The sequence below is a fragment of the Dromiciops gliroides genome, chromosome 3 (genome assembly GCF_019393635.1).
Source record: "Dromiciops gliroides isolate mDroGli1 chromosome 3, mDroGli1.pri, whole genome shotgun sequence".
Lineage (NCBI taxonomy): Eukaryota > Metazoa > Chordata > Mammalia > Microbiotheria > Microbiotheriidae > Dromiciops > Dromiciops gliroides.
The window spans coordinates 448,979,358-449,006,435 of NC_057863.1; the positions used below are offsets into that span (position 1 = coordinate 448,979,358).

At 37.1% G+C, this 27,078-nt stretch overlaps 1 protein-coding gene across 1 annotated transcript in view; it reads left to right on the forward strand.

Annotated features, from left to right (window-relative positions):
* The first annotated feature begins 4,944 nt into the window (after positions 1 to 4,944).
* Positions 4,945 to 27,078, forward strand: part of LOC122751493 (sodium channel protein type 9 subunit alpha) — a 211,277-nt gene continuing 189,143 nt past the window's right edge. Inside the window, exon 1 of the mRNA XM_043998561.1 lies at positions 4,945 to 5,223. The gene's annotated coding sequence lies outside the window, so the exon portion shown is untranslated. The remainder of the gene's footprint in view (positions 5,224 to 27,078) is intronic.

The window sequence follows — 27,078 nt, forward strand, 5'->3', positions numbered from 1 at the left end:
TAAATATCAATAGCAACTTAAGGAGGATAGAGCAACTCAAAATTAAAGATGAGAGAGAGAATATACACAAAAGTTAAAATGATTGGATTGGTCTCTGCCAGTGATTCTGATTGAAACTCAAGGAAAGCTTCAGAATTAATTTATGGATTAGGTGGATTATTGCAATTGTGCTTCTGATTGACTCCTCTGCCTCATTTTCCCCCTTTGCGATCCATCCTAGTTACAGCTCTCAGAAAATTATTCCTAAAGCACATGTTCAAGCATGTCATTGCCCTGATTGACAAACTCCAGAGACTCCAATTTTACCTCCAGTTTCTAATATCAATTCTTTTGTTTGGCATTTAAATCTTTCACAATTTCCTATCTTTCTAATCTTCTTACATATTACTCCTGTCTATGTCCTGTTTGGTCCAGTCATATTGGTCTATATTCTATTCCTCATCTATTATATTTTCTCACCCCTACACATTTGTACCTGCTGTACCCCTCCTTCCCTGGAATGATTTATATCCTCGCATTCACTCCTTAGAATCCCTGGGAAACTATTCCTCTTGAAGGAGATATTTTCTGTTCTCCTAAGCTACTACTATTTTTGTCTTTAAGGTTGCCTTGTATATATTTTTTGTATTTCTTATAAATACCCTTCAGGAAAGTTATAGTTTTCATTTTTTATTTCCTTCCTTAGAACTTAGTCCAATGTTTTGCAGTCCTTATTGATTGATTGATTGATTGATTGATTGGCTCCCAATTTAACATCCATCCATCCATCCATTGCACAGAATATAACTAAGACATTGATGGAATGAAAGGTGATGCTCTTATGTAGAGCTTCTAATGCTGAGGTCATTCTCAATTAAGTTTTAAGACTCACTTTTAAATTCATCTGGTAAAAGATAATACTGCGAACGTCATACAAAGTTTTGCTTGTTTGAGGAAAAACGCTCTTCACTCAGCCAGATCCCTGACTACTGCCTTATTTCCTATATATTCCTTAAATTTGATGTTCATTCTTCATTATTCTATGATATTATTTAATTATTACAGCTGTGTTGTATTTTTACTAATGGACCACCTATATGGGTTGTCCATCAAGCTTCCTATCATACTCCAGACAAAAGATATTGTTTATCTATTTTGTTTTTCTGTGGCTGAACTCAAGCTGAACTCATGAGTGAGAATGATCTCATTTAGGGGTCTGCAGTGTGAAGGATTTGATTTAATGGCAATGGTATCTGAAAACAAGAGTATTTTGTGAATCTCATCATCTATAAGGAATCCTAGAATTGTCTTTTCATTGACCATGGAAAACATTTTTGGGGAGCATGAGTGTTTCTGTTTCATGTCTCATTTGGTATTAATAATTAGAAGGTCATTGTACGAAGTTGTATCTACATAAGAACAGATATGACTTTGTACAATGACCTTCTAATTATTAATATCAAGTGAGGCATGAAATAGAAACACTCATGCTCCCCAAAAATGTTTTTCAACAACATAATATAATCATTTTAATGGTGTTTCTACCATGAGCTGGCTTTTGGGAAATCCATGTTTCCCTCTCTCCAATACTTGTAATGCAAGATTACACTGCTTCTTCTCAACTGGACTATCTTCATGTCTCTAAGAAAGATATAATATCTTACAATTAAATTGTACAAATATCAGGGGACATTGAAGTGTGATCTTTGCTAAGCTTTATTAAAGCATCACTTATCCGTATAATGCCCCAGGCAACTTTGTAAAATGAAAAATTACAGACCAGTTATCTGTCTGTACTGGTAGAGGGAGTCTCCACACCAGGAATATTTTAAAATAATGAGACCACTGGTTTAAGGTCCTCTTCCCCTGTCTTCTTAGCTTTCTCCCCTCCCACAAAAGAATGTCAGATTAGTAAAATGATGTCAGAGAGTAAATATGGAAGATAAATTTCCACAACATGAACATAGGTTTATCACCACAACACAGATTAGAAAAACTTGGGAGTTACCCTTTGAAGGTTGAAGAAAGCACTTTGTATCTTTCTTTTGTTCAGTGTTTTTATTGATTACTTTAAGAAGGCATAAATAGTATCCAAGTTGTGGTTGGTACAAAGCTGGAGCATTAGGCAATATGATGAAAAAGAAAAGGGGAATTGAACAGGTTTCTACATCCAAGGGTTCAAATCTATTAATGAAAATTGAATTGGAATCAATGTAAGTTGGGTTTTATAAAAATCAGTACCACTAGTATAGGATGGAGGAGTCAGTTAGTACATAGTTTATGTAAAAATGGACCCAAAATTCTAGTGGATTATAAATTCAATAAAGGTAGGAGTCTGCATCCAATTATGGTAGCCAAAAGACCTATTAGTATTTTATTCTATTTCAATAGAAAGAAGAATAGAGTATAAGGCAAGAGAGGCAATAATCCTACTGTACTGTGTTCTGAGTAGATAACATCTGGCATAATGTAGGAATTTTTTTAAAGGAAATTTTTAGACTGAGCATTGAGAAGCACAAAGATGGATAATTCAGGGGCTTGGATACCATGGCATACAAGGAACTAGGCATGGTTAGCCTGAAAAGTGAAAGTTTAATGGAAACATGAAAATCATGAAGTATTCAAAGGACTATCATTTGGAAAACGCTATCAAATAGCTAGTAGAATAGAATTAATGTAGGGAAATTATGGGGAGGCAGATTTCAGGTCATCATAAGGAATAATTTTCTCAAAAGTATAGCTATATGGGGCAGCTAGGTGGTGCAGTGGATAAAGCACTGGCCCTGGATTCAGGAGGACCTAAGTTCAAAAACAGCTTCAGACATTTGACATTTACTAGTTGTGTGACCCTGGGCAAGTCACTTAACCCTTATTGCCGTGCAAAAAAAACAACAACTGGGCAGCTAGATGGCGCAGTGGATAGAGCAGGGCTCTGGAGTCGGGAGGACCTGAGTTCGAATCCGGCCTCAGACACTTAACACTTACTAGCTGTGTGACTCTGGGCAAGTCACTTAACCCCAATTGCCTCACTTAAAAAAAAAACACACAAAAAAAACCCCACAAAACAAAAGTACAGCTATTCAAACATGGAATGAAGTTCCTCAAACATGCTGCCCCTTGGCTGCTTGCAGTACAATACTTGTAAGTGTATCTGTAACCATATTAAACTATAACTGGGAAATATTTAATAAAATAAATAAAAATACAGTAAAATATAGATAACATTTCATTTTAAAACTGTCAATATGAGAACCACAGGTATCTTTTCCTATGGATCACAAATATCTATAAACTGAAATGATTTGCTATGGTATATGATCTGAAGATGCAAATTGGCCTCCTCTTAATCTCCATCTCATGAGTTATTTTTCCCCTTAAATAGTTATTCTAATATATGGTATACAAAAATGTCCCCTGGTTTTAGAAAAGATAGTCCAACTATGTTTTTCTCTTTTATCTTCATGCTTGCTACCTTCTATAATTTAAAATCTTCTGGGAAGAAATCAGATGTCCCATTGGTTTCCTCTTAAGTGTGCCCGTCTTTCTCACCATCCCACTCCAGAATACTGGGGCTGCAAAAAGATGGATGAAATATTGGTGGGACCATTGCCCAATGTAATATTGGAATGAATGTCTCTTTGCCACTTTCCCTTTTCAAATATGTTCTTTCTAGCCCGGAAATCTGAGCAACTCTAGCTTTACTAAAAAGAAAATACAATCCCCTCAGAGGTAGCATAAACAATAGGCAGGGGTTTTCAAAGAGCCAGAGAAACCCGTTTTTGAGGCCCCTCCCTTAAAAAAATTAAGGAAAACACAAAGGAGAACCAAACATGAGAAATAATACAGGAGATAAATTTAACAAAGGGTTTCCCCAGCCCACTTCTGTATAATTTGTTCTCAAAGGAAAATCTACAGTCCATGCAATGTCACAGTGGTACTGTTCAGTGGAAGGAGAGTTGGACCTAGGGTAAATCCATACTCGGACTCTATCTTATGATACCTCCTGTCAATCACTTTATTCCTCTGGTTCTCCGTTTCTTCACCTATACGATGAGGGAGTTGGACTAGAAGGACTTCTGAGAACCTTCTAGGTGAAAGTCTACCTCCTATTTTTGCTCTTTTATTCTCATGTCCTTCAATAGTTTAAATTCTAACGAAAAAACAAATATCCTATTGGTTTCCTCTAAGTGTCCACGATTTTTCAGCATTTAAAAGCAAGCTAGCTTGAAGTACAAGCCAAATGAATGGCCTTCCCAACACCTGTATTCCATCCTCATAGTGCCACTAGTCCTGACAACAGGTTTCCCCTAGTGCCTTCACCACCTCATCCAACACGTAGGAGAAGAAAGATGTTTCTGGATCCCAGACACTACATTCATCTCTGGCACCAAGCAAACAGCCCATTTTCACAAATACCCCTTCAAGTCCTTCTCCATACTCTTCCAAGATCTTTTCCTCGCACTGGCCTCTGGGTATCTCTTCTGCCTCGCCTCGACATGAATCTGTACCAAGTAGCTCAATAGTTTCTGGGAATAAGAACAGATTCTGCTGGGAAGGAAAGACTCTTCCGCCCACTATAGTTGCAGATTACTTGGGGTGAGGGGCGGGGGCGGGGGGAGGAGGATTCGGGTGACTGAAGAAGCAGAGGTCCAGCTCCCTGCATCCTTCCCTTTTCTTATGCCGCAGGGCAGAGTGGATGCTGCTGCTGCTGCAACAGCATTCTCCCGGCCACCGCCCAGAGAGCCAGCCAGGAGAGGGAGGGGGCTCCAGAGTGTGTGTGCGTGGGTGCATCTGTGCGTGGCGAGAGAGACTTGGAAGGGTGGAGGAGGAGAAGGAGGTGGAGGATGAAGTGGAGGAGGAGGAGAAGAGAAAAGCCAGTGGCTGGTCTCAGGAGGGCGGGGTCTTACAAGCACCAGGGCGCGCCTGAGAAGGCGTGGCTCAGAGGCCTCGGAAGCTGCTCTCCCTGGTCCAGAGCTCTGCTGCTGTTTGTGTTTCCAATTCAGAGGAGCCCAACGGTGCGCAGGTGCTCCCGTGGGTTGGGGTGTCAGCAGCTGGCGAGAGCTGCTCTCCGCCTCGGGAGCCTGCTGAGCAACAGGAGCGCGGAAAAAGAAAGCAAGAGAATAAGAGGAAGCAGCGAGGCAAAAGGGCAGAGGAGGAAGGAGTTAAGGAAACCGGGACCTCTCCACGGGTCACACTCAATCAGGTGGAGGTGGTGGACATAACAACACACAGGCATGCTAGCAAGTAAGTGCCTTTTCTTTTCTTCCCCTGCTCGTCTGGTACTGACTGGGTGGGGTGATGGCTAGCTGTTGCCAGCCTCTCCCTTATGTACTGTCGCTTCCCTCCCCGTTTTCCTTCACCTGTTAGTCTCTTTCCTATCCTGTTTCTCTACGTTCATTATGGTGAAGAAGTTAGGCGGTGGAGAAGGCGGGATGGGGGTGGGGGAAGCCGGGGCAGGCGTTTGAGATGTCTCTAGAAACTGAGGAAGAGGAGTACAAGCAACTCTTTGCATTTAGATTCCAACCCTTGCCTGTTGAGTATCTCTGTTTAGTGCAAGGCTTTCAAGTCATGGAGAGGAAAGAATAGAGATATAAAGGCCACTCAGTGAAAGAGTTGCTTAATATGGAATGGGTTTAGATGCATTTTCAGTATCCATGTTAAGAAGGGTATTTATTTGTTTATTTCTTTTACATTTCTCATCTGGAAAGTTAGGACATACAGCTTCTATATACTTGGTACTCTCTTGGGAAATGCAAAAGGAACGCTGAAAAGGTTATTCGTTATCTACATAAAAACAATTGAAATTCAAAAGGCTGGTTAGCCTTCTATAAATCAATTATTCCTTCATCAAGGAAATGATGTTTTATTATTTTTATAATGGATAAACTTCCCGTTGAAAACAGTTTTTGCTTTACTTTCCACGGATCTTCCTCCCAGAAGCATTATTTAAATGGAGAGAGATTTTGGCATTAGTTAAAAACATAAAGAGAGGTTAAAGGATTAAGGCTGAGATATTGAAATATTAAATGCGCATCGTGGTTACTATTCATGTGGCTTTAAAAGAAGCCTTTAAATAAATTTTACCTCCTTTGCATGCATTTTACCATGAAAATTGGTTTTCTTTAATCTTTTTCAGCAGAATAAAGACAAACTGAGTACAGTATATTAAAATTTTTTAAAGAATTTTAGTTACTTATACTACTTAGCATTTATATAGTGCTTAAGCTTTGCTTGGCACCTTATATATGTTTCCTCATTGGATCCCAGTTCTTAGAGGATCATAGAGTTGGCACTGGAAAGGATCTCAGAGGACCTCTAGTTCAATTCTTTTTACAAATGAAGAAATCCAGATTAAGTGAACTGCCTGGTTATGCAGGTATTAGATGACAGGGGTAGGATTGGAACCCCACTTTTATGACTCCAAATTCTGTGATCTTCCCACTGAATTACATTGTCTCTCTTAAATATTTTTATTGTACTACCTTAAGCATGCATCTGCTCTCTTTTAAACAATATTCTTCCCTTAGTTCTTTCCCCTCCTTCCAAATAGATTTATCTTTTAATTTTGGATGCTGTTCATATAAAATATTTTTATTAAAGTTATTGGTTTAAATACAAAGAAAAAAGTACTATAGAATTGTAACTAGAAACATTCCTATCATCAACTCTAATTCATGATTTCTAAGTCATAAGCTATGATTCATTTTCCTAGAAATCCTGGTAAGCAGAATTTTAAAAACATTTCCATTGATTAGTTGTAGTCTGATATTTGATCCTGATGCAATAAGCTTCCCCATAATGCTGAAACAGCAGTAGCATTTACCCATAAGAAAAGAACAATGGTAGGCCAAATTTTTATATTACATGTGATGTACATTTGGGTACACACCTTGACATCTCATTCTCATTTGTAATAACAGGTTTGGGATATTAGCATGATGCTATCTACTTCTTTGATAGAAATGCTCTCTTTAAGCAGCACTTAGACACATTGACTTTGTGGAGAATTGTAACGTCCTGCAGCCTCTGTCTGTTCTTAACTCAGTTAATGGGTACAATAACAAGTTACCTACACATGGATCATCACATGCAAATGGGGCACTGATACTTAGTGAGGCTGACTAGTTTAGGTTTGGCTATATGCCCAGAAAATGTGTCTCAGGCATTCTACTTCTTAGATGGAGGATGGGGGTGGGGAGAGGTGGTTATATGACCTTTCTCTGGCACTAGTGTTTCTTTCCTTCTTTCTCTACTGCTTCCCCTTCTCTTTGTCCTTTCCCTTTCCCTTCCCCTTATCTATTTGTGACCATCCAGTGTTCTCTGTGAGGGACTAACTTTATTTAATAAAAAGCAGTTCAGTGATTTCAAGTTTCATATCCCCTGACTGAAATTCATATAACAATAAAAACTTAGGTCGTTTAGTCTTCTTATCATATTCAATGAACATATATTGCCCTCCTCCTAGTTATAAGGCATTGGATTCAGGTGTGTGTGTGTGTGTGTGTGTGTGTTGTGTGTGTGTGTGAGAGAGAGAGAGAGAGAGAGAGAGAGAGAGGAAGAGAGAGAGAGAGAGAGAGAGAGAGAGAGATGATAAGTGATACAGACAAAACAGGGCCCCTACTAGTGGAGAGTTTTCAAAATCTACAGTGTAAAGAGAAAATCTAAGAAAAAGTTTATCTAAGAGCAGTTTAAAGAAATATTCTTCAGTATATTCTAATCTTTTTCATTAAATATCTATCATTTGGGGGCAGCTAGTGGCGCAGTGGATAAAGCACTGGCCCTGGATTTAGGAGTACCTGAGCTCAAATCCGGCCTCAGACGCTTGACACATACTAGCTGTGTGACCCTGGGCAAGTCACTTAACCCCCATTGCCCCCCCCCCCACACACACACAAAAAAAAATCTAACATTTTAATTCTTTGCAAGGTATTGTGCTGAGTAATGCGAAAGTTTAAAAGGAATTCTAGGCTACTGGTCGTTGCCTCCCAGAAGTATGTAGTCTATTCAGAATAGACAGTCTCAAAAAAAAAAAAATGCTCTATAATGTGTCAGATGAATGGTACAAACAGTATACTGGATGCTGTAGAATGAAAAACTATTTCTGTCTGACCTGACAAATATAAGATCATTTTAAGAAATTCTTGGTTCAAGAAACAATCAGCTGGTGATAGTTTAGTTCTTGTATAATGTATTTATTAACATTATGGAAATTGATTTCAGCAGATAGTGGTTAAGCACCTATTGCATATAAGTCATAGCATGTGATAGAACAAGGCAACATGGAGTAGTAGAAAAAGTCCAATTCAGAAATTGGGAGACTTGGGTTCATGTTTTGACTTTGACACCTATTAACTGTGTGATCTGGGACAATTGATGTAACTTCATTAATCCTTTTTTTCTCATATGTATGATGGGGATAAAATGACTAGTACTATTTGGCTCATAGGATTGCAATGAAGAAAGAAATTTATAGTAACTTAAAATGCCTACAAATGTCATTATTATTCGTTTTAAAGGAGAAAATGAGGTACTTCATATCCTGAAAATCTCAGTATAGTAGGGAGGAAGGGACAGATCTATGATGAACCATACTATAAATTAGAATGCACATGAGTGCAGACTTTTTTTTTTCTTTTTCCTTTTGTGGGTCAATGAGGGTTCAGTGACTTGCCCAGGGTCACACAGCTAGTAATTGTCAAGTGTCTGAGGATGGATTTGAACTCAGGTCCTCCTGAAACCAGGGCCAGTGCTCTATCCACTGTGCCACTTAGCTGTTCCCTCCCTCCCAACCCCAGTGCAAACTTCCAGTAGAGGATGTTATACTTGGGAAAGGGAAGAAATCAGAGAAAGGATTTTTTTCCTTTATATTGTTTAATTTTTTTTAAAAAAAATTAGTATGTTATTAATAATATCCCCTAATTTTGATAATCTCTCCTTTAACTTAAAACTCTGTATAGATAACTCATTAATTATAACAAAATATCTTAAAAAGTGGTTGTGGTAAAAACAAAAAACAAAAACAAAAATGAAGGGGGCAGCTAGGTGGCACAGTGGATAAAGCACTGGCTCTGGATTCAGGAGGACCTGAGTTCAAATCCAACTTCAGATATTTGACAATTACTAGCTGTATGACCCTGGGCAAGTCACTTAACCCTAATTGCCCTGCAAAAACAAAAAACAAAAAAGTGGTTGTGGTCAAATGGAATCAGATCATTTTAAAATTGAGAGAGAAAAATATTTTCCTGAGGGCAATTATAAAGTCAGTGACTTAGCTAATATCAGGACCCAAACCTCTTCCTTCTTACCCTTCTGATTATTTGTAAAATCCCCTTTTCAATTTAGTTCAGTGAAGCTATTTAAACATCGACTATGTGCCAAACACTGTTATAAAATGGGAGAAGAAAGGCTTTCTTAAATGTTATTCTTGGGGCAGCCAGATGGCACAGTGGATAGAGCACTGGCCCTGGATTCAGGAAGACCTGAGTTCAAATGCGGCCTTCGATTAGACACTTGACACTTACTAGCTGTATGACCCTGGGCAAGTCACTTAACCCTCATTGCCCCATAAAAAATGAAATAAATTTTTTTAAAAAATGTTATTCCTGACTTCATGGAGCTTACATTCTACCAAAGGGAAAGGTTTCAAAAGGAGGAAGTACAGTAACACTTTGGACCTTGAAGAAAGAAACAAAAAAGTTTTAAGGGGTAAATATGCAGGTTAGGAATGAAGTGTTGTGCATAGTTTGCAAGGTATTGTGCATGATTGTACAAAAGCAAGAGTGGGCAGCATGAAATTGGGATTCAGGATACTTTGGTTTGGCTTAAGCATAGAAAATATGACAAGAAATTTGGAGATAGATTGTGTTGTTTAAAGTATGTGTACTTTATTAATGATTCTAAATGTTTCTTGAGTGCTCACTAAAATCCACACCAATATTTTGTTCTAATTCTGGATGCTTGCTGCTGGCCAAATTTTGTTAGCCATTAGCTCAGTTGGTTAGAATGTGGGGTTAGTGAGGCCAAGCACATGCATTTGATCTCCATATGTTTCAGTTAGTTGACTCTTTTCCAGGGTCACAAAGGCCAGTCGTCTCTTTTTTTTTTTTTTTGCCATTGGTCAAAATATGTGTCTCAATGCATCTATAGCAGTTATTATTGAAGGGGAAAACCCTCCAAGTCCAAGGTTCTTAACTTTGGGTCCATAAATGTTAAATATTTCAATAATTTTTTTTTGGCAGGGACAATGAGGGTTAAGTGACTTGCCCAGGGTCACACAGCTAGTCAAGTGTCTGAAGTTGGATTTGAACTCAGGTCCTCCTGAATCCAAGGCCAGTACTTTATCCACTAACCCACCTCTCTGCCCCCACTTCAATAATTAAAAAAATATATTTAATAGCTATTTGTCAATATAATCAGGTTCCCTCGTAAAATGACATTTTAATTTATGCTTTTAAAAACATCATTCTGAGAGGAGGTACACAGGCTTCATCAGACTTCCAAAGTGTATAATGACACACAACAAAATTAGGAACCACCTCCTCTTAGTGCATACTCTACTAATGGTAGATTTGTAAAATTCATCTTGTTTATAGAAAAAAAACAGTTTGTTATAATTTCCAAAACATGCCATCAAACATACAAAGAAACTTCTTTTTTGTTGCATGTTTTTGCTCAAATACATCATACTGTACAGGTTAATCCTTGGAGCAAAAAGAAATCCAAATGTTTTAATATTTTATTAAGAATTTAATATCTTAGATAATTATATATGAGTAATGGTTTGTTATGTAGCAACTGCCCGGTTACATTTCTTTTTCATAAAGAATTATAATACTCAGGAAGCTTGATTTAGTAATCCCTTCAGTCCTGAAACACTAAAAAGGGTGCATGAATTGCCACCAGGGATTATGTGAATACTGCTGGTCTAGATGATGCATTGTGGTTGTCATAATGCTTTAGAGTGCTGATTGAAGTGGTGCTCCATCTTACACATGTCACTTAGCCTTTTTTCTTCAGATATACAGCTATTGAAAGTTTGAGGGAAGGGTTTGGGTGAGAATAACTCTTCTTCATAGAAGTAGAATTATTCTTTAGATGAGGTAACATGGGCAGCTAGGTGGCACACTGGTTAGAGCACCGGCCCTGGAGTCAGGAGTACCTGAGTTCAAATCCGGCCTCAGACACTTAACACTTACTAGCTGTGTGACCCTGGGCAAGTCACTTAACACCAACTGCCTCACTAAAAAACAAACAAACAAAAAAGATGAACGTAACATCCTAAAATAAACATCATCTTGTGCTCTAGAAGTGGTTAGATAAAGTGCAGGGTAATAATAATAATTCTTATTATAAGCCTTATACTACCCTTACAAAACTGACATATCATTTCACTTGAGAAGCATCATGGCAAGGAAGAAAGAGCAACAGATTTTGAGGTAAAGGATTTGTATTCAAATTCTATCTCTAACTTCATCCAGGCTTCAGAGTCCTGATTTGTGAAATAAAACAGTTGGATTTGATGATCTCTAAGGTCTCTTTTATTTATATGTTCTCTGATCCTCACCAACACCCTGTGAGGTACCTGAGAATTTTAAAGCAAAGTACAGAGGGAGTGAGGGAAGACTATGGCCCATATGGAAGAAGACCTAGAATATGTGAAAAAAATACTATTGGTTTACATTCAGATAACCAAAGGTGTTCCTCATCAAGAAAAATAATGGAAGCATTTATTTGCCTCTTGTCCCAATTGGGAACCATAAAATTTGGTGACTGAAAATGTCTTAATTTCTCTCTTCTTTTCCATTAACATAACTAGAAGCACTAGTTGAGTTTTTAAGATCCTTTCAAGCTTTATGACTCTGTGACCTCCCCCTTTTCATGTCTTCTTGGTCTGCTATGTCTCCCACATAAATAAATAGTTCAATAAGGATCCTACCTCAAGAACTATTTGCATGATGAAGTAGAGAGTCGGATTACAACTAAATAAGAGGATTGGCCAAATGCAGAATGAAAGGTGGCATCTTTTTTTTTTAATCACACTGTGGAATATAACATCTTTCCCCTTAGGAAGCTTACAGCCTGGTAGGTGTGAAGACATTCTGGCAAGATGCTTAATTTTGCCCATTTTTTGAAATTGTCTGGTGCGTTCTCAAATTAATACGCTTAGAATCTTTTTGTATGATACAGTACATGTGATGGGGCAACCTTTTGTCTTCCTCTCTTGCTCACCATCCCTAGCAGCACATAAGCTATTTTTTAATGTCAAACCTCTTTTAAGATTTTTTAAAAATTCTTGTATTCTTTGGGAAAGTGTACTTTAGAATTTCTGAGTACTTTGAAGGGCATGTTAAACTGCTAATGCTACATGGAAAGCTAAATATTGTTCAAAAGGGAAAGACTGCTTATGATAATGTAAGATCTTCAGCCACTGATTGAATTGTACTAAATTATTTATTGTTTCTTTAAGACTGAGAAGTATTTAAGGAATGTACTGGGTTCTTTGACCCTCCCAACCCCTCCACTTATGCCTCTTTGGGTAGTTATTTCTAGCTAGTTATCTACTTTGTGATCCCTCTATTGATTTTTAATTAACTGGAATAGTAAAAGAGTAGTATTTTCTTCAGAAAGGGAGTATTTTTAACAGTAAATGGTTCCTTCTAAGTCTTTGTGTCTGAAGTATTTGCTTTTATGGATATTGCAGCATTATTAAAATTCCTCTGAGGTAACTATTAGGAGAGACCAGGCTGAATTAATGACCCTTTTAGGTAATGATGTTTTTAATTGTCAAGTCCATAGTGATTATGGATTTTGAGGCTTTTTCATTAAGATTATAGATATCGTTATTTATTATGTTAGTGATAGAATATGTATCAACCTGGGTACAGAATAGGTAAGAGCCATATTTTAGGTAGCTAACTGGGAAAATGTTCTTTTCTTTTAATTCCCCTTTTATCTGACCTTTCCTCTAGTTGAATATATTTTTTTTCTATAGCCATTCAAAGCCAGTCCCATAAAAAGTTTTATTACCTTCAAACTACATCCAGAGTCCTTTGTAAAATATACACTAGCTATTCCAAGGAGCTGAGGGACAGAATCAGATTTTAATGGGTCAATTTGCTAGGTCCAGTAGAGCAGAAGTGTCAAACAGGGCTACAGATGACCTACCCAGCCATGCAGTTAGAAGAAGATTAAAATGTAATTGGGAAATGTTCAACAAAATAAATAAATAAATAAAGCAATACAACTTGGGTAATGCCAATTTGTCATTTTCTGAGTCAATAGATAGACAATGGGAATCCATTTCTAATTGAATTTGACATCCTTGCTATAAAGAACAGAGTACTGGAATAGATGAATGAAGTCAAGAAGACTTAAATTTAAAATAAAATTTAAAAACTATCTGATTATAAATTATTATGACTTCTTGACCTGGACATTTGGTAGCTTATTCAGCTAAGTTCATTTCTGAATCTTAAGAGATCATTTCAGTTGAGTTTTTATATATTTAATGTAAATTGTTCCCACATAAAATGTGTAATCCATTCATCTAAAGTCTTTACTTGTTCTTGCTTTTGAGTCTGTGCCAATGAGTATGACAGTCATTTATCAGATAGTTTTTAATAGCAGTTTTGAACTTACATGCATTACTGTGACACCATATCTGATATAGAGAAAATCTCTTCATATCATCTGCTAATAGATTATGTCAGTTACACTGCACCAGTTCTGAATCCCTCTTAACCCCAACATCCAGGTAATTGTCAAATACTTGAATTCTCCTTTCCTATAGTCTTGGCATCTGTTGCTTCTTTTCTTTTTTTTTTCCCCATGAATCTGATTGAGGTCTAGATTTCTGCTTATCTTTTTATTTCGACAACCTTCTAACTAAATAACCTCCACAGTATGGTTCTAGCCTACCTTTATAACCTTAGCACAAATGATTATTTTTTTATGTTATCTATGGCCTACATATTGGTCAACTCAACCACTTCACAAACAGGGTCCCTACTATCTATACCCACACACACATTGCTTTGCTTATTTCATTCCCTATATCTGGAATGCCCTTCTAATATTCTAATATTGAAATCCTACATGTCATTTAGTATTCAGCTAAATTGTTTTTGATTATCTAATGCCCTTTCTCCTAACATTTATAAATCATAGGTTCATAGATTGAGAGTTGGATGGTACTTCAGAGATCATTGAATCTAACCCTTTCATTTTACCCGTAAGGAAATTGAAACTCTATGTGACTTCTCCAAGGTCATACAGATAGTGAGTAGCAGAGTACAAAATGTCTTATATGCATTATCTCAAGTGATTCGTTTAATAACCCAATTGTTCTCTTGTTCACTTAACTATTTAAATTATTTTTCTGTCTATAATGAAACTTCTTTGAGGGAAAATACTACTTTTTAAAAATTTCTCCTGTGCCTAGCACAGTGCTTTGTACATAGGCACTTAAAAATGTCTGCTGAATGTTGAAGGTAGATTAATTGTACAAAGATCCAAATTGGATTATAGAATTTAAAGCTGAAAGAGACTGTAGAAATCATCTAGTTGAATCTCCCTAAAACTACAATCTAATTGCATATAAAACCATTTTACAGTTGAGGAAACTAGAGCCCGAATAAACCTCATGGCTTAACTCCATCTACATTCATTGAGTTTCAAATTCAGGATTCATGTTCAAGTACAGTGCTTTTTTTGCTATGTTATATTTCCTCCTTGATATCAATGTTCCAATAGTTTTTTACATGTTGAATTCATATGACTATTACTTTTAGATACCTGATCAATTACTTTACTATGGGTCATTTTTTTTGTAAAGAAGGGAATCGGTTATGCCATGAATAAATCTACTTGAAACTAATGCTATTTCTTTTTCCCCTAGCAATTTCATGTCAATAGAGTATGTAGTGTGATGGAATACAGTAATGTAGTGTTTGACTTATGACAGTAAGGCATTCTGAGAAATGAGAAGTGGTAGAAAAAAACAATTCTGAGGATGGAAGAGAGAATAATTGTGAAAAATGCAACATGGTCAAATTTCTGGGAAAGACATGGATCTGGTCTTGCACTAGACACTGCTTGGGTTTTAAGTCTCTTTCAAGTCAAAATCCTATGATGCTGTGAAATAATTTTGAATAAAATTAACATGACAGATTTAGCAATCACTGTTAATATGGCTTCCCCTTTCAACCTTCTTCTATGTGAGAAAAGATGGAGTAGTGTGCTGGGTAGTGGGACAAACACAAGCCTAGGAATTAAAATTCTGAATTCTAGTCCTGGCTTTACAATTCACTAGCACAGTGTCATTGAACAAGTAATTTCATCACCCTGGTTCTCAATTTCTTCAACTTTAGAATGAGAGCCTTGGGCTAACTCACTAGGTCATAAGATCATTGCTTTAGAACTGGGTGGGGGCAGCTACATGGTGCAGTGGATAAAGCACTGGCCCTGGATTTAGGAGGACTTGAGTTCAAATCCAGCCTCAGACACTTAACACTTACTAGCTGTGTGACCTTGGGCAAGTCACTTAACCCTTACTGACCCACAAAAAAAAATAGAACTAGAAGGAACCTTGGACATCATCTAGTAGCAGATAATCTCCAAGATCCCTTCCAGCTTCAATATGCATTTATTCTAAAGAAACTACAAAAGGGGAGCCCAGGTGGGATAAATTGAGATGCACATAATGGAGAATAATAGCATTGAACTTATAGTTAGAAGAAACCTCTGTATGAATCCTACATGTGACACTTACTAGCAGTGTGAATCTAATCATTTAATTATTCTTAACTTTAGCTTTCCCAATATGTAAAATGGATGTCATACTTGTATTATTTCTCTCATATGTTGGTGTTGGAAGGGATAGGGTAGAAGTTGAGGAGTCCATGAGGAAAATGTTAAGTATAGGCATTTTTACGTCTTAGATTATTGTCTTGATCAGAATAACTAAGTATTAAACAATTGAACATGTTTAAAATATTGCTGTTACTGAGTACAGTGTTCTTCTGGTTCTGTTCACTTTGTATCAGTTCATATAATCATATCTTCCCAGTTTTTTTTTTCCCAAAACTACCCTGCTCATCATTTCTTATAGCACAATAGTATTCCACCACTTTCATGTACCACAACTTGTTCAGCCATTCCCCAATTGATTGGCATCCCCTCAATTTTTAATGCTTTACTACCACAAAAAGAATTGCTATAAATAGTTTTTGTACATATAGGTCCTATTACCTTTTCTTTCAAATCTTTGGGATACAAACCTAGTATATATTATAATTGCTGTGTCAAAGGGTATACCCAGTTTTATGGCCTTCTGGGCGTAATTCCAAATTCTTCTCTAGAATGGTTGGACCAATTTCCAAATCTACAGACAATGCATTAGCATCCCAATTTTTCCACATTTCCTCCAACATTTATCATTTCCCTTTTCTGTCATGTTAGCCAACCTGTTAAGTATGATATGATGCCTCAGAATTGTTTTAATTTGCATTTCTCTAATCAATAGTAATTTAGAGCATTTTATATGATAAATCACTTTGTTTTTTTTCTTCTGAAAACTTCCAAGTACAAGGCTTTGTAAATCTTAAAGTCCAATCTAAATTTTTGTTATTATTATAAGGGATAGCTGGCAGGGAGAAAGATTAAAAACTCACCAACTAGAAGAGCATCTTTCAAGGGAAATTCTATAAATTCTGTAGAGATACTGTGCTGATACATTTACAAAAATGAGACTATCCTTGCCCTTGAGGAGTATATATATATATATATTTTTTTTTTTTACATAAAAGGTATTTTATTTTTTCCGTTACATGTAAAGATAGTTCTCAACTTTTGTTTATACAAGCTTTACAATTTCAGATTTTCTCCCTCCCTCCTCTCCCTCCCCCCTCCCCTAGACAGCAGGTAATCTGATATAGGTTATATCTATATACATATACATATATATATATACACATATATATCCATAATAACATTAATCCCATTTCTGCATTAATCCTGTTATAAGAGAAAAAATCAGGGCAGTAATGCAAAACTTCAAAATAGGGAAAAAAAAAAAACAACAGCACCCAAAAGAAAAGAAATAGTATGGTTCAATCAGCATCTATACTCCACAGTTCTTTTTTTTTCTTGGATTTGGAGATCCTCTTCTATCATGAGTTCCCTGGAACTCTTCTGTATCATTGCATTGGTGAGAAGAATATAGTCCATCACAGTAGGTCAACACTCAATGTTGATGATACTGTGTACAATGTTCTTCTGGTTCTGAGAGGAGCTTATATTCTAAGGGAAGGAGATAACATACATAGTGGTGTGGTGGCCAGGTAGGAAGAGTCACAGGGATGGTAAGCTGGATCCTGCATCTAGTCAATGGGCATTCTGTTTCCACAAATGAGGGTAGTATTGATGTTTGTGCCCAGAGCAAGGTGGAGTGGGGAAGGCTGGGTACACACATGGTTGCAAAGTATTACAAAGTAACCTGGATGGATGAAGAAAGAGATGTGGAGTATTGGGTCTGTTCTGGGACCCAAGGCTGTGTAGATATGTTGATATAATTGAGTTCTGCCATCCTTTAAACCCTGTTAATTCTCATACTTGTTCTACTCCTAAGTCTGAACTATGGCATTTCTTTCTCTGGCAACCAACTTGGTATCTTTCCATCTTTCCTGAGACTTCCCTCTTTCTCAACTTTCCTTTCATCCTCATCTCACCCTTCACTCTGGATTTGAATCCTGGTTACCATTGTGACCTTAGAATTGGTTGCTTTAGTGCTGGAAAGGACATTTAGAACAGACTTGCAATTAGGAGTGCTTTTGCCTAAAATAAATTAAGCTAATCATGATTTTATGAAAAGAATCATTAAAGTGCATTTTTTCTTTTAAAAACATGTTGCTTTTATGTATGAATCACTGAGTAGCTTGTGTGAGTAGAGATTCCTAAAATTATAGTGCTTATTAGATAATAATAATGCTTATTAGATAATTACAGATCTATCTAGACTTATTCATACTGCCATTATAAGAATGCTTTGGACGTTTTTGCTATGTGCCATTATTTACAGATTCATCTATTTCTCTCAAGAATAATTTAATATAGTGGCAGCTAGGTGGTGCAGTGGAAAAAGCACCGGCCCTGGGTTCAGAAGGACTTGAGTTCAAATCCAGCCTCAGACGCTTACACTTACTAGCTGTGTGACCCTGGGCAAGTCACTTAAACCTCATTGCCCCACAAAAAAATGAAAATGAAAACAAAAGAATAATTTAATACATGTTATGGGATTTATATCCAAACTCAAATCTGTTCATAATATGTCAAAGTAGTCTTTATTGGATTAGATTAAAGATTTGGTAGATGGATTTTTTTCATATGTGAAAATTGATTTTTAGAATATTTTCTATTGGAGGGGAGAGAATGTTGTACTGGGAGCCAAAAGACTTGTTCAAATTGTAGCTCTGTCATTTATTGTGTGTGATTTGACATCTCTGGGCCTGTTCAACTCTAAAATCAAAGAAGGGGCATATAACTAGTCTCTTTCAGCACTAATATTTGATTATCTTTGGTTGCTTGTTTCCATTTTGATCTATTACATAGCAGGATTTAAATAATGATTTTTTTCACCCTTAGTTACCCTTAGAAACTCCACTATATTAACTTCAAGAAAATGCTCTGATTTATTTTATTTTGATCTATTACATAGCAGGATTTAAATAATGATTTTTTTCACCCTTAGTTACCCTTAGAAACTCACTATATTAACTTCAAGAAATGCTCTGAATTTATTTTATACACAGAATAGCACTATACATACGTAATGAGAGGCAGTATAACAGTGCATAGAGAGTTGTACTTACGAATATCTAGTTTCAAGTCTCACTTCTGATACTTTGCAGCTTTGTGACCATGGGCAATTCATTTAATGTTTCTGAGCCTCATTTTAGGCAGCTAAGTGGCAATGTGGATAGATTAATGGGCTTGGAGTTAAGAAGAGCTTGTCTGAATCTTGCCTCAGAAATTTACTTACCTCTGTGACCCAGGAAAGTCACTTAACTACCCTCAGACTCAGTTTCTTCATCTATAAGATGGGGATAATAACAGCACCTACCCCCAGGGTTGTTACAATCATATGAAAATGTAAGGCATTTTGCAAACCTTAAAGCACTATATAAATACAAGGCATTATTATATCAGCTATGATTGTGCTCTAGAAATTCATTTTGTAAGAAAAATAATGGGAAAGTTTGTTTTAATATCAGTGCAAATCAAATAAAGCAGAACAATCATAAAATTGAAGGATTTTTTTAAAAATTTCACTCAAATATTGATGCTTAAGGAAATGTATTCAAAGACAGGAGGAAGATTAGAGGAAGAAGGGGGCTCTTGTGTATAGTTCTAAGGAGACTTGGTACTTTTAAGGAATTTAGAAGTTGATAGCATTACTAAGCATTACTTATTACTTATTATTATGACATTGGGCTGCCATACTGAGATGAATTAATTTTGTAGGCCAACTAGGTCTTCATATTGTCCCCCTGTCACCAGGTGTGTATCCTTTTCGAATTTACAAAGTATTTTCCTCATAACAAGAACATGAGGGTACAATTTTTTTTTTTTGCGGGGCAATGGGGGTTAAGTGACTTGCCCAGGGTCACACAGCTAGTAAGTGTCAGTGTCTGAGGCAGAATTTGAACCAGGTACTCCTGAATCCAGCCGGTGCTTTATCCACTGCGCCACCTAGCTGCCCCCGAGGGTACAATTTTTAAAAAATCTGTTTATAAGTAAGGAAAATAAGCCATGACTGTCACAAGTTCACACAGCTATGAAGTGTCAAGGCCAGGATTTTGATCAGGGTTACTTTTTCTAAGTCTCATGTTTTTCTAACACTGCCTCGTTTTGTGTACGTGTAAGGCAATTGGGTTTAAGTGACTTGCCCAGGGTCACACAGCTAGTGTCAAGTGTTAAGTGTCTGAGGCCGGATTTGAACTCGGGTCCTCCTGAATCCAGGGCTGGTGCTTTATCCACTGTGCCACCTAGCTGCTCCATACAGTTTGGTTTTTTTTGGTGGGGTCAGTGGGGTTAAGTAACTTGCCCAGGGGTCACACAGCTAGTAAGTGTCAAGTGTCTGAGGCCAGATTTGAACTCAGGCACTACTGAATCCAGGGCTGGTGCTTTATCCACTGTGCCACCTAGCTGCCCACACTGCCTCATTTTTTAATGACAATGATAATATCCAACATTGTTTTGAAGTTTGCAAGCAGTTTACATATATTAATCTCATTTGATCTCATAGACCAAAAGATAGAGTTCAGTCAGGTGTTTTTCAACACAATTATCTTCCCACCTGTGTTTTTTTTCTTTAAAAATGTTTTCTTTCCCCCTCTTTACTTACTGCAAATTTATTAGGGCTTAGCTTTCTACTTAAATAGCTAATATTTATGTAGAGAGCTTTATGGTTTGCAAAGTTATTTACATATTATCTCATTTTATCCTCACAACCCTGTAAAATAGATGTTGTTATTGGAAACCATCTTTCAGATGAGGAAAGAAAGAGGCTAAGTGATTTGATTAGTGTCCCACAGCTATTAAAGTTCTGAGGCAGAATTAAAAAACCATAGCTCTGCTGAACTTCAAGCCAGTTAGATTATCTAACACATTATCTAAATGCCTAATATACTTACATAGACAATATTATAACACCTGAATTGGAGCAAAATTAAAAACAATTTCAAAATCCTAAATATAAATTGTAGAAGCAGCATGATGTGGTGAATAGAGAGTCAGCTTCTCAATTAGGAAAACCTGGGATCCAGGGCAGTCTATTGCCTATGTTGGCTGTGAGACCCTGGGCAGGGCCCTTAACCTGTCAGTGTCTCTGGAAATTGGCTGACTCTGACTTTCAGCACAGTTGTTAATCTGTTTTGGTGGAGAGAGTTTCCTCATCAGTTTTCAGACAAAAAGAAGAGTATATTATTTCACTATTAGCATAAACTACTGACTTGGAGCCAGGAACAACCTGAATTCAAAACTTGCCTTTGATACTTATTAGTTCTCTGATCCTTTGAAGGTCATGTAATCTCTCTCAGCCAGTTTCCTCAGTTTACCCTGCAAAGTGGGTTTGACAATAGCATTTACTTCACATGGTTATCATGACAACTAAGTGAGATAATATACATAACATACCTTGCTAATCTTAATGTTGTTGATGTTCAGTCCTTTCAGTCGTATCTGACTCTTTCTGACCCACTTTGGAGATTTCTTGGCAAAGATACCAGAGTAGTTTGTCATTCCCTTCTCCAGTCCCGCATTTCATATATAGGAAACAGAGACAAACAAGACTAAGTGACTTGTCCAAAGTCGCATAGCTAATAAGTGTCTTAGGCAGAATTTGAAGGCAGCAACCCTAATCTTCCTGATTCCAGGCCCAGCACTGTATCCACTGAGCCACCTAGCTGCAATCTTAATATACTATATAAATGTTAGCCATTATTTTATTGATATTATTGTTGCCTTTTTAAACTCTACTTATCCAAATATTTGCTTTCCCTATACCTCTAACATCTGAGGCCTTTTCTCACCTCCTGGCCCAGACTGCTCTCAGCTATTTTTGAGAAGGTGCTAATTGCTTCCTTAAAACCTCTTAATTAAACATCATTTTTCCAGAATGCTAAACCCCTTCCTATTATCTCTGTCCTGTAGTTCTTAACTCCCCTTCTTAAAATGGATTGCTGTAAAATTCCAGGATGCTGCTTTTTCTCCTAAATCAGACAGATCTCTTCCCTCTGAGGAAATCATTCTTCCATTTGTTTATCTGCCTTTTTAAAGAAGGCATCCATGCCATTTTTCCTGGATACTTTAAAATGACTAAACATAATTGTTTCTTCCAATATCTGTACAGAATTCTTCAAAACCTACCCTAAAGTTGAAGGCACTACAGGACGGAGTTTAATAACAAGAACAAATTAGCCATCACAGTATTTTTGATAATGTTGACATGATATAGGTAACATGATATAAGGTAAAGAGCACTGACTCAACAGTTAGGACACCTGAGTTCTAGTTATTATTCCATTCACTAGTTGTGCAAGCCTAACCAAGTCACTTCACTTCTATGAACCTCAGTCTTCTCATCTGTAAAATGGAACTTCGTCATCTCTAGGGTCCCTCCCAACTGTGAGAAGCCTGAGTTCCAGCTCAAGTCCTTTTTTTAAAAAAAAAAGCTCTTTCCCTGCCTGTTGCTAATTATAATAAATTTAAAATTCTAGCTTAAAATCTAACATGTCTCTTTCTAACTAGGGTTAGGTATAAGAACTTTAGAAAACAGAATGGAACCCTTTTGAGATAATTCCACTAATATGTATTCATTGAAGTCATTACACATGCTCTGCTCAAACCTCCCTCAATAACCTTTTCTCCCAATAAATACATACTATCTGATTATGTAAATGTTGCTCCTTCCTTGTTGTTGACTATTTTCTCGTAAATTACTATCACATGTGATAATCATAGAATCTGGAAGGAGTACCAGAATTCATCCAGTCTAACCCATATTTAAAGAGGAATCCCCTTTATACTATGAATTTTCTAATCTATTAAATAAAAGGGTTGGATTGGAGGATCCATAAATTTCCTGAAGAAGTAAGTATAATGACCACTTGTGACATTGAGCAATTCAGTAACTTTAATACTATTGTCTTTCTCTCCATTCTATATCTGTCATCATCTCCAACGACTTCAAGATATGCATACTGGTGGGTTGATTTGAATCCTGCCACTCTAATAACCTTTCACTTTACTTTGCTTCAGCAAGATTCTATATACTGTATTCCTCTTTACTATATAGAACACCACATCTAAGTTCCTGAACTCTTAAACTTCATTTTCTGACCACAACTTGCTCTACTGTTGGCTTCTAATGCTCTTTTTTTTTCTCCATTTCTACTTCTCGTTACCACTAAGGTTGTTCCTTGCCCTCATTGTGACTTCTAATTACTCAAATCCTCCTTCTCCTCCCTAATTTCCTTTCATTATGAATTCACTAAACTCCCTATAGTCTTGACTCCATGATCAACTACCTCAAATAGGTACCACCCTAGAATCTTTCTTACCTCTAACTCTCTGCTACTCCCAATCTGCCAATTCTCATTCTGAGAAACTTCTACCATTTGGAAAAATCCTCTGAGCTAATTGCTGAATAGTGGAGTGTCAGTGATTATTGTTCAGTAATTTTTTTCAGTTCTGTCTCATTCTTCATGACCCCATTTGGGGCTTTCATAGAAAAGATACTGCAGTGGTTTGCCATTTCCTTCTCCAGATTATGTTATAGATAAGAAACTGAGGCAAACAGGGTAAAGTGACTTACCCAAGGTCACATAGCTAATAAGTGTCTGAGGCTGTATTTGAACTCAGGAAGAGGAGTCTTCCTTAATCCAGGTCTGGCACATATCTATATCCACTGCACCAGCTGCCTGCATGAGTGTCAGTGAAAGAAAGTAAGATTTTGTGCACCCCAAATTTTTGCTCCATAATCTACATTGGGCTGGTATATAACTCAGTGATTCTATTCACCTCTTACTGATTCTCTATCTTTCATTACCTATTATGACCTTGTCAAAAATCCAATCCTATTCTATTTTAAATTATGAAAAAAAATTACAAGATTTTGTACATTACCAAATCAGAGACCCAGGCTACTCTGTACATTTTTAAAAATTTTTATTGATTTATTTAGAATTTTCCCCAAGTTACACATACAAATTTTCACATCAATTTTTAGAAACTTTATGTTCACAGCGGAAAGTTATGAAAGAACTATATTCTGCTATATGTTGTTGTTCATTTGTTTCAGTCATGTCTGACTCTTTGTGACCACATTTGGAGTTTTCTTGACAGAGATACCAGGGTGATTTGCCATTTCCTTCTCCATTTCATTATACAGATGAGGAACTGAAGCAAACAGGTTTAAGTGGCTTGCCCAGGGTCACACAGGGTCTGAGGCTGGATTTGAACTCAGGAAGATGGGTCTCTCTAGCTTCCAGCCTGGCGCTTTATTCACTACACCACCTAGTGCCCCTGTATTCTGCGATTAGAAACATACTAATTAGGAACCAGGTAGTTGGAAAAGTGGAAAAAGTGCTGGACCTGGAGGCAGGAAAATCCGAATTCAAATCCAGCCTCAGACACTCACTAGCTCTATGACTCTGGGCAAGTCAGTTATCCCTGTTTGCCTTAGTTTCTGACCTGTAAAGTGAGTCAGAGAAGGAAATGAAAAACTACTCTAGCATTTCTCCCCCGCAAAAAACACAGAATGGGTTCATGTAGAGTCAGACACTACTGAAAAGCAGCACCAACAACAATCAGGAACCATAGGGATAAATCTGTAGGACCCCAAAAGACCTAATTAAAAGTTAAGGGACAGCTAGGTGGTACAGTGGATAGAGTACCGGCCCTGGAGTCAGGAGTACCTGAGTTCAAATCCGGCCTCAGACACTTAACAATTACTAGCTGTGTGACCCTGGGCAAGTCACTTAACCCCAACTGCCTCACTAAAAAAAAAAAAAGTTAAGATACAAGTTAAACTTTTCGTTATACCAATGCCATACTGATCTCTCAAGAGATTGTACCTTGGAGGAAAATTCTTAATACTATTAAAGTGGTCTTTTTTTGGGGGTGGGGGGTGGGGGGTGTTGGCTTGAAATGTCTTGAATGGTTCTACAAATGGAGTCAATACTTTTGTCATTTTCAGAATCTCAGCCAGGGGAGATATACTAGCTGATTGTGAAGTAGTCATGCTGAATATCCATAAGATCTGGGGAGAAACTTGTGAAGAAAGCATTAAAGTAAAATCGGTGACTAAGTCAGTATTGATTTATTCATAGATGAATTTGAATATGTATATGGGATCTCAGAGATACCAAAGGCTCTGTCATGAGTGGCCAGATTGATCCTGTTTTTAGTTTTAATATCTTCAGATTAATATTTCATTTTCAATAAGCATGCTCTATTAAAAATAGTATATAGAAAACCAAATAGAACTGAGTATGATTATTGGAATACCTTAATGTGCTAGCTCTGAATGTTTATCACTTACTTCAATAATTCAGGGATATGGGATTTTATCAGTTTATGTTGGTTGTAGTTGTTTGTCCTTTGCTCTCAAGAGGCCCAGGACAGATGCCATGACTTGCACTAAATTGGATTTAAGTGAGGAAGGGATTGTGCAAAGTCACCACCCTCACTCACTCCTCCAGACCAGCTGGGTCCACTGGTAAGGATATACATTAGGTCAACTGGGGATGGGGCTCAAGATGTTTGAGGCAATTGGGGTTAAGTGACTTTCGGAGGGTCCACATGGCTAGTAAGTGTCCTCGGTGAGGATTTGAACTTCAGGGTACTCTCAACTTCATGTCCAGTGCTCTAACTACCGTGCCACCATAGCTGCCCCTAACACTGTATAGACTCCATCCATAAAGTACAGATTGCTATTCCCTACATTCATTAGTAGATAAATTAGACAAGCTTTATGAACTATCTCTGTAGAGCAGGACCCTGTGATGGTGTTCATGCTTGGAGTCAATTTGTACTTACGAGGGTCTCCAAAATGAGCTTCCTCTGGTCCCCAGATGAGAGACCTCAGTCTATTTCCAGGACTAGGACCCAGAGTCATCTCCATACCATAATGAGACATAGAAGTAGGACTCTTGCAGATAATCTTTATCCAGAATAATACACTACAGAGTTCCTTAAGCAGTTACCTACTTCCCAATGCATTCACGTATATGCACTGATTAGTTTTATTTTCAGTGTATTACACATTTGTTTTGGGATTCTTCTAATCATACCATAAGTGTTGACAGGTAGAATAACAAGATTTAGAGTGGCAAGAGAACCAGAGGGATCTTCTCATCTAGTGCCTTCATATTACAGATGATGAAACTGAGAAGTTGTAACTGGCTTAATGGCTTACAAATAGTAAATTAGCAGTTTGGACTTGAATTCAGATCTTCTCAACCTGGATTCTCTTCACCCAATGATATTATAGCAAGGGATTGTGTGGTTTATGGAAGCAAAACATAAACTATTCTTTTATTTTTTTAATTTTAAAAAAATTTTTAGTGAGGGAATTGGGGTTAAGTGACTTGCCCAGGGTCACACAGCTAGTAAGTGTTAAGTGTCAGAAGCCGGATTTGAACTCAAGTCCTCCTGAATCCAGGGCTGGTGCTCCATCCACTGTGCAACCTAGCTGCCCCATAAACTATTCTTTTTTTTTTAATGCATGAGGTATTTTATTTTTTCTGTTACATGTAAAGATAGTTCTCAACTTTTGTTTATACATGCTTTACAATTTCAGATTTTTCTCCCTCCCTCCCCTCCCTCCCCCCTCCCCTAGACAGCAGGTAATCTGATATAGGTTATATCTATATATCTCTATACATATACATATAGATATATATATACACACACATATATATACACATAATAACATTAATCTTACTTCTGCATTAATCCTGTTACAAGAGAAAGAATCAGAGCAGTGATGCAAAACCTCAAAATAGAAAAAAAAAAACATCACCCAAAACAAAAGAAATAATATGGTTCAATCAGCATCTATACTCCACAGTTCTTTCTTTCTTTTTTTTTCTTGGATTTGGAGATCCTCTTCTATCCATGGAGTTCCGCTGGAACTCTTCTGTACATTGCATTGGTGAGAAGAATATAGTCATCACAGTAGGTCAACACTCAATTGTTGATGATACTGTGCACAATGTTCTTCTGGTTCTGCTCATCTCACTCATCATCAGTTCACATAAGACCCTCCAGGTTTCTCTGAACTCTTCCTGCTCATCATTTCTTACAGCACAATAGTATTCCATTGTATTCATATACCACAACTTGTCCAGCAATTCCCCAATTGATGGGCACCCCCCCAACTTCCAATTCCTTGCTACCAGCTAAAGAGCAGCTATAAAATATTTTTGTACATGTGGGGTCCCTTTCCCCTTCCATGATTTCTTTGGGCAAAAGACCTAAAAGTGGGATGGCTGGGTCAAAGAGGGTAATGCACAGCTTTATCACCCTTTGGGGCATAAT